We start from the raw sequence: 8166 nt of genomic DNA, 5'->3' as shown, positions 1-8166 counted from the left end.
CTTGTCTTTTATGAGAAGATCCACTTGGTGAGGTGACTACCCCAAGCCAAGTGAGAAAGAAGGGGAGTCAGTGCTGTCTGGGCCAAAAGGGAGTTACGAGGAAGATTTCTGGAAGAATCATGCCCGATCTTGTGCACAACTTATGGTAACAGAAATATTCATGCAGAAACAGCCCTTTCCAAGAGCAAGAAAGGATGTCCACTTTCTAAGCCAGAGGACTTGGGACTCTGAACAGAACTTTCCTCTGCTCTGTTCCAGATGGGAGGCAAAAGAGATCTACTGAAAAATACCCCACCACTGTACAATGTCCAGGAACACATTTGTGAAGCAGCCATTCGTGAGTTTGTGTGCTGGACCTGTTCAAGGAGTCCGCCACTAGATGGTGCTCCGTAGGAATGGAAACTGCCTGAAGAATCATTTAATGCTGGATAACTAGATCCCAGACCTGAAGGACTAATCTGCAAAGATAGGACATAGTGGCTCCTTGCTTGCTGACACATCACTGGAGTCATTTGTAAAAACAGAGGACCGGGATGAAAGAGGGAAAGAAAAGCCTGAAGAGCAAGAAGCACAGCATTCATCTCCTTTATACTAATATGATCTGACCTCTGAGGAGGAGGCCACAGAACCTGAACCTTGAGGAGGTCAAAGGAGGCACCCCACTCCCTATCTGAGCTATCTGTGAAGAGCTCCTGAGTTGGAAATGGAGCTTGAAAAGGAAGACCTGAGTTGAATGAAAGTTAATGAATCCACCAATGAAGCTCAATCTTGAAACAGGAAAGAAAGGTACTGGGAAGTCCAGGGAGTTGGCAATGCTGAAGACGCACTGACTTGAGGTACCACTGAAGCTTCCTCATATGGAGCCTAGCAAGGGGGAGTATGGGAATGGTGGAAGCAATGAAACTGAGAAAAGTCCTGGCCATGGCAGATGCCAGAAGAGGAAATTGGAATAAGGCAACTGGAGAGAGCTTTGGGGGCAGGCAGAGATGCCTACAAGGGAAATGTCTGAAGATGGCAGCAGAGTAAAATATGATCATGTGAAGGCGTCAGAACCGATTTCTGAAGTTTATGGCAAACCCCAGACTAACAGGGTAGTAGTAAACTTAAGGTAATGAAGTACTGCTCGGGAAAGGAGCCTGAATAAGCAGATGTAGACAGGGAAAAAGAGTTGAATCCCTTGAATCCTGGGACAAGTAAAGACAGATGCAAGGCATTTGGTGAATATCTCTGGAGCAGTAGAGAGGCCAAAGGACAAAGTAGAGAACTGAAAAAGGCAGGGAAGAAGCAACATTTCCAGAAGTGGGGGTGAATGGGGATATAAAGGTATGAATCCTTGAGATAGAGAGATACCAAAAAGGCCCGAGGTAGGAGGAGGAGTAAAATGTCTGCAGAGAGAACATCCGAAAGGAAGGAATCTTGAGAAAGTGTTAAGCCAGAAAAGACCCAGAACTGGTATCCATGTGCCCTCCTTTTGTGGGACCAAAAAAAGTTCAGGAATAAAATCCATTATCTACCTAGGTAGGATGCATAACTTGAAAGGTGCCCTGAGCCGAGAGAGAATGAACAGCTTCTGGGAAATGAGAGAGCAACAACAGAGGAGATTGAGGAGCATCTGAAATGGGAGGAAGGAACTTCCAAACCAAAATATTCCCAATGGATAATGGCCAGAACCCTAGAATTTAAAAAGATTCATAGCCAATTTGGCAGGGACAGGGAAAGACAGATTAGGTGACAACCAGTGTTCCTGGGCATTCAATGAAAATAGGCCTTAACCCAGTTAACAGAAAAATGGTGGATAGCTCCCAACTCTGTGCAATAAGCCTTGTGTTGTCATACCACTGAACGTGTACAAACAGTTCAGATGAACTAAAAGGAAAAACTAAGCTTCTAAAGTAAAAGTTAAGTACTTTTATCTTCTATACTACTTACAAAAGCAGACTGCTCAACACTGCTTCTCTGGCATGAACATTGATCTGAATTAGTTGACAGCTCCAAGAAAAAAAAAAAGCTTTAGTAGACGCAAGTGTTACCTTTCTCTTTATTGGACTGATAAGTTTCTTTTTAGTTCATCCAAATTATGAGTTATGTACTTTTCCATAACTTGGTATGCGTGTTGTCCTCTTTCTTCCTCACTGATGGGATACAGATCCAATCCTCTAATTCGTCCACATCTTCTAGACTTCAGATCCTTCGAGCTCCTCCATCTTCCCATAATGCACCACAGCACGTCTAACTCCTCAGATCGGGTTTGCTGCCCACGTCTACTGATTTAGAGAGGGAGGACAGATAAGAATTGCAACAAACCTTGGAACTCAACGTTCCATTAAAATACAAACCTCTCTCTAGAAAAAAGGTTAGGGGATGCCTGACAGGGAAGATGAGGAAAAATGAGAAAGAACACATACCAAGTTATGACAAGTACATAACTCCTAAATATGATGATGTCCTCCTCATTCTTCCTCACTGATGGGTAGACTCCAAAGCTACATAAATTCGTGGGAGGCTCTCAAGGAAGGATATGCTAGAGAATTGTCAAAACCAAAGGATGGTCCATTTCTGGAGACCATGCCCAGTTTGTAATGTGTCACAAGAGTAAGAGTATAAAAACAAATTACTGTAGGAGATATCAAACTGCAGTAGGAAAGTTAAGAAGTCATGGTTTTGACAGAATAATTCTAGGATGAGGAGACAATTCCATACCACTTTGTAAACAACTCAGCAAAATACAATCGGTAGTTTAACTGGCCAGGATTATATATGGGACTGTGCAACCCAGGCTGATAGAAGGAAAGAAAAATAAACAGCTGGTCAGATTTTCTGTGCTGTCAGTCCCAGAGGAAAATTTAAACATAAAACTGACAATTCAGAAAGGATGACAAATACTGAAACTATGTAGATTCTTACTTTCTACTATAAAAAGGACGTTCTCGTGGAGAAGGCAGATGAAATGGCCACTGACCTGGTAAAGGGGCTTTGGGAGGATGAGGTAATAGCAACTCTCTTAATGGATAAATAATGAAAACAACATCTGTAACTGGACACCACTCGACCTAAGCAGATAGAGAAAAAGGGATTAAAAAGTGATCAAATTCTCTGTACTTTCTCGGAAATATTCACCTTCACTGCAATGATTTGGAGAGCACACGGATAACTGAATTGATTTTGTGCCTACTGAGGGCTTAAAAGCAGGACTGGTTCAAGTTTATTAATGGTAGAGAAATCTGGCGGCCTGCTTAAACGTACCAGGCTGAAAAAAAGGGTGAGAAGAATAGCAGCTGAGAGAGGTCCAATGTTCGGGACAGAAACCCAAATAAGTAAAATTATTTATCATTTGACATTAGTTTTACCGGGACAGTCAGACAGGTAACAGAACCTGTTTATATCAAAGTCTTGGAGAAAAACTCCACAGGCAAATATAATATTGTACGCAATGAAGAATTGAGTTCACATGAAAGATAACAGAGGCGAGATCAGGAGCAGGTAAACCACACCCGACGAGGTGAAAAAAAAAAAGCAACGAGTGTAAGTGAGCCTTATTCAGCCTGCTTGCTGTCTGTTGGGACTATGGAATTCGAGGAAGAGGAATACAAGTATAGCAGACACCTGGGGGCCAATCGGGAACCAGAGCATCCCTGGGGGATTCCCATGGATAGAGGAATGAGAGCAAAGAATGTGCTGCAATAGTTGATGAGGGGAGAGGTTAAAGGGTCGCACAGCAAAGCTGGCTCTACCGACCAAAAATCATGCTAGCTACTGACGCATTGACAGACCACTGGTATGGAATAAGAATGGGCCTGTTTAGGTTGCCTACAAAAGCACTATTTCCCCGATACATACATTGCAACTGGAAAGCGATCTGAAGAAATCACCCATTCACAGACCCTCATGTCCTCTCTGCACAGTGGTTGGGAACAGGTTCCCCTGTGTTTGTTAATATACCAGACTACTAACATGTCTACATGGACTGCAACAGTCCCCAGAGGGAAAACATGAGAAGCTTGCAGCATTAGGACGACTACTCTCAACTCGAGGATATTGATATGTAGCTTGGTCTCCAAAGGGAACCATGTGTCTCAGGCCACCTTTCCCTCGTAATGTCTCCCCATCCAGAATAGGAAGTGTCCAGGGTGAGCATGGGTACTGGGGAGGCAAGAAAAAATGGCCTGCCCAGAACAGGTCATTAACTGTATCGACCACTGAATATGACATTTGCAAAATAGAGTGAACCTGATAGGAGTAGATAGAGGGTGGTAAAGAATAGACTCCAGGAAAAGCCCCAAACCTGACTTTTCAGAGAAATAAAGCAGTGAAGTAACGACTCTACTTGATTGGTAGTATCCAATAGAGTGCCTAGAAACTCAAGATTTCGTATGGGAGTTGGGTTATGCTGAGGCCTAGGGAGTTGGAAATCTGAAGCAAGTAATCCCTGGCTTGTAGAAGTTGGTCTTAATGAGAGTGAGGAGCCAATTGTCCAGACAGGGAAACATCTGGAATCCTATGAACCTCAAGTGAGCTGCCACAACTGCCCTACATTTGAACACCTAGGGAGCTGTGGTAAGCCCAAAGGGCAGTGCTCTGAGTTGGTAGTGATTGGCCCCCAGCAGACATGCAAATGTTTCCATGACCGCCTATTTTTTCCACAGGGCCTAACCAATTGTCCTTGCTCAGAATAGGAACAATGGACTAAACTGTAGCTATTCAGAACTTCGGCTTCATAACAGAGTCAGATTTCTTAGATCCAGAATTAGTCTCAGAACCCCCATTTTCTTTAGCAGCAAAAAGCAGGAGCTTTTTTTTTTTTTTTTTTTAGTTGGGACCCCCTTTGATGACTGTGTAGCAGCTTTTGGAGTCTTAGAGCTGCACACTCCCTCTGAATGGTTGAAGATCGGGGAGTTTCCCCCGGCTTTCTGGAGGTAACAGGGAAAACAGGAATTAACCTCTGGACATAATGTTTAGCCTATAAGCATTGCCTGTAAGATCTACCTAATGCACCTAGGTGTAGTGAATGACAACCCAATTGCCTCCAGAGACAAGTCGGGCAGCCCCAACCCTTCAGGATCACTGATAGGGTCCGTTCACTGATAGGGTCCGTTCTCTGATCTGAAGCCCGATTTTGCAGATGCCCTTAGCCTCTGTAGTGATGCCCCCCCATTGAAAATTAATCCTCTGGCTACAGAGCAAGTATCCCCCCATGTGGGTCTGAAAAGCATCCCCCCCCCTCCCAAACTTCCAGAACCATGGCCTCCTTTCCCTCTTGCTCGTTTCTTGGGGGGGGGTCCACTGGGGGGGGGTTGATTCCCATGGCAGAGTCTATCCTTCCTGTTTGCCGCTGGTGGGCATGTCTTTCACTGGTGGCCCAAACAAAGAGGAACCACCAAAGGAGGGCTTCAACAAAGGTCACCCTAAGGGGTTCCACAAAGTTGCACAGAGTCATCGAGACATGGTTGGGAAGACCGGTTTGTTTCAGAACTTTAATGTTAGAAAGGGAAATGGACATTGCAGTGAGAAATCTTATGCTGCAGGAATGGATACCAGAATAATTGAGCCTAACCAAAATGAAGGTCTTGTCTGCAGGCTCAGCACAAATCCTGGGTCAGACAGACCAGACTCAGAAAATACCTCCAAGAAACTATGACAGAGTGGAAGGCGGGACAAAGTAGGAGAATAGAGATATATTTTTTATGGTTATATTATCATGCGTCAAGGATACGATGAGTGAAAATGAATGTATATCCTTAATTATCAAATTAAAAGTGCAGCTCAAAGGGGGAGGTAAGACTCTGGATACTCTAGGGGTACTGGCTAAATGAACAGGATCTGTATCAGAAGCAGTTTCTAAACGACAAGTGACCGCAACAAATACTGGTTCCTTACTGTCTGGTCCAAGGGGAGCCCCAGATCTGAAGAAATGTCCAACTGTTCAACATTTCAGGATCCGAAGCAGCACAGTTCTCTCACGGGATTAGCTAGTTGTCGGACCCAAGTATCAGAGTGAAGGACACATGTGAACACGCTGGATCTAAAGGTTAAAAGGCACCACAAAAGTTAGCTGCAGAAGCAGCAAAACAATGAATCAGTCGGATCTGAGGAGTGTCTCAAATCCACAGAAAACTACAACAGTCCAATGGCATTGGACCCAAAGGAGCCAAATCTGAGGGCTGCACAGCCCTTCATGGGCACCTAACATTCATAGGATCCCAGTGTCAGGGTCCAAGGAAGGGGGAAGAGAAACTGTTCAGATCAAAAGGGTTCCATGGTGGGAGGAACCCAGATCGGAAAGAGTCCACACACCAGTCTGATCCTAAGAGGTTGATCCAGAGCAAAGTCCCAGACAGTCAGATCTGCAGGCCTACGATCCAATGATAAAAAGTGGAAACACCCCAATGGACCAACCTGTCAGTTCCAAGGAGACTTGGGATCCAACGGAGTTCTAGTGACCCCAGTTCCAAAGGACTGGATTGGAGACACCTGTTATTGGCAGTTTCTCTGTATGGGGGGGGGATTGAGCCCCAAAGAAACCAGCAAGAAACAAAGGGCTCTAAGGTGTAGAAACAAAGCACGCGAGCCCAGCACATCAGACAGATAAAAGAAATCGGTCCCTCAAAACTTCGGCCCTCCAGTTCTCTTGTACTGTATTTCATGTGGGCACATTTTTATAGATTCATTCAATCTGGACCAGCCCAGTAAACCCAGGACCCATACCTTTCAACCCCTTGACACAAGAACACATACTAAACATTGCTTGTGTAAACTTAGAAAATGGCTAGAATAGGAATTGTATTAGCACATTTTCTGAAGGAAATGTCTGAAAAACTGTACGCCATTATTTAGTACTGTAGCTACTCAGTCTATTCTCAAACAACCGCAAAAGCACCATAGGTTCATAGGTAGGCACTAGGCTATTGGCCCTAGGGCCTATACAAGCCTAGCCACCACAGGAATACCCAAGGCCATTCAAGGCAGCAAATTCAAAACCTCTCATCCTATCTTGTTTTTATTTTAAAAAACACGCAACATTGGATAAGCCACAACCTAAACATACACCTGTAGCGATAATTCCAACTTGAACGCTAAAATAAAAATAAATAAATAAAATAAAACACAAACACAAACACAAAAGCCCCAAGACCGAAGAGCTGACCAAAAGCAAAACCAGACAGAAAAAGGCAAGTCTGGTAGGAAAACCCTTCCGAGCAGTAAAAAAAATGCAAGGCAACAGGCCAGCCAGCATGGAGAGATTCGGAGACAAAAATAAGGTACATGGAAAAAGGAGACCAACCACTAAGACTACATGTAAAGCCATATAAAACAAATATCCATCCACCCTGTGGAAAATGCAAGAGCCGAGACATAACATCTTGTACTTCTTCCTGCTGGGTATTAACAACTTTAAGAGATCCAGCACAAAGACGACCAGAATGGAAGAAAGTATTTCTAGCCAAGAATGGCCACTGATGAAGGATGAACCAACAGGAAATAGCAGATCAAAGAAAAATTGGAACTAAAGTTTAAAAATAAATTTCTTACAGCTAGAGACCAGAATCATGCATCTGACCAGGATGGCAGCAAATGAGATCTAAGGAGTTAGAGGTGGTGTGGTGCATTTTGGGAAGAGGGAGGAGCCCGAGACTAGGATTTGAAGTCTGGAAGATGCAGCCGAGTCGGATCCCTCGATCAGATCTATAACCCATCAGTGAGGATGAATGAAAAGGACATCTGTTGTTTTTATTTTATTATTATTATTATTATTATTATTATTATTATTATTATTATTAACAGCTGATAGACAAAATAAATTACACTGACCCTAATTAATGCATCATAAGGTTCACCAGTAAGTACCTTGAGCTCCAGCACTGGTCAGCAACATTAGTGTGCAAAACCACTATTCAAAAAATGCAACTTTTTCATCTTCTTTCCCCACTCTCCATACAGCCATTAAATGAACAATTTACATTAATTACAATCCTTGCATCTCAACATGTTGCCTAGGTCTCGAGAAGCACTTTCACTTTCTCAAGTTCAAAGAAATGCCAGCACTTCATTAGTCTCCCACTCTTACTGGAGCACTCTTTCTCGCTACTTCATGCCAGCTGCTTGTTGCTGAAACTTATTTTTTTGCAGTTGTAGTCATTTTGATCATGACTGCCTCTACAACACTGACTC

At 43.5% G+C, this 8166-nt stretch overlaps 1 long non-coding RNA gene across 1 annotated transcript in view; it reads right to left on the bottom strand.

The window, feature by feature from the left end:
* Positions 1–2020: 2020 nt before the first annotated feature.
* LOC122812354 overlaps positions 2021–8166 on the bottom strand; it is a 204431-nt gene continuing 198285 nt past the window's right edge. Inside the window, exon 2 of the long non-coding RNA XR_006366391.1 lies at positions 2021–8166. This exon is cut by the window's right edge and continues 263 nt beyond it. This is a non-coding gene — a long non-coding RNA (uncharacterized LOC122812354).

Source organism: Protopterus annectens, chromosome 1.part1, assembly GCF_019279795.1.
Source record: "Protopterus annectens isolate FY-2018-M chromosome 1.part1, PAN1.0, whole genome shotgun sequence".
Classification (NCBI taxonomy): Eukaryota; Metazoa; Chordata; order Ceratodontiformes; family Protopteridae; genus Protopterus; species Protopterus annectens.
The sequence above is the reverse complement of the archived record's forward strand: the minus strand, read 5'-3'. Positions and strand labels throughout refer to the sequence as shown.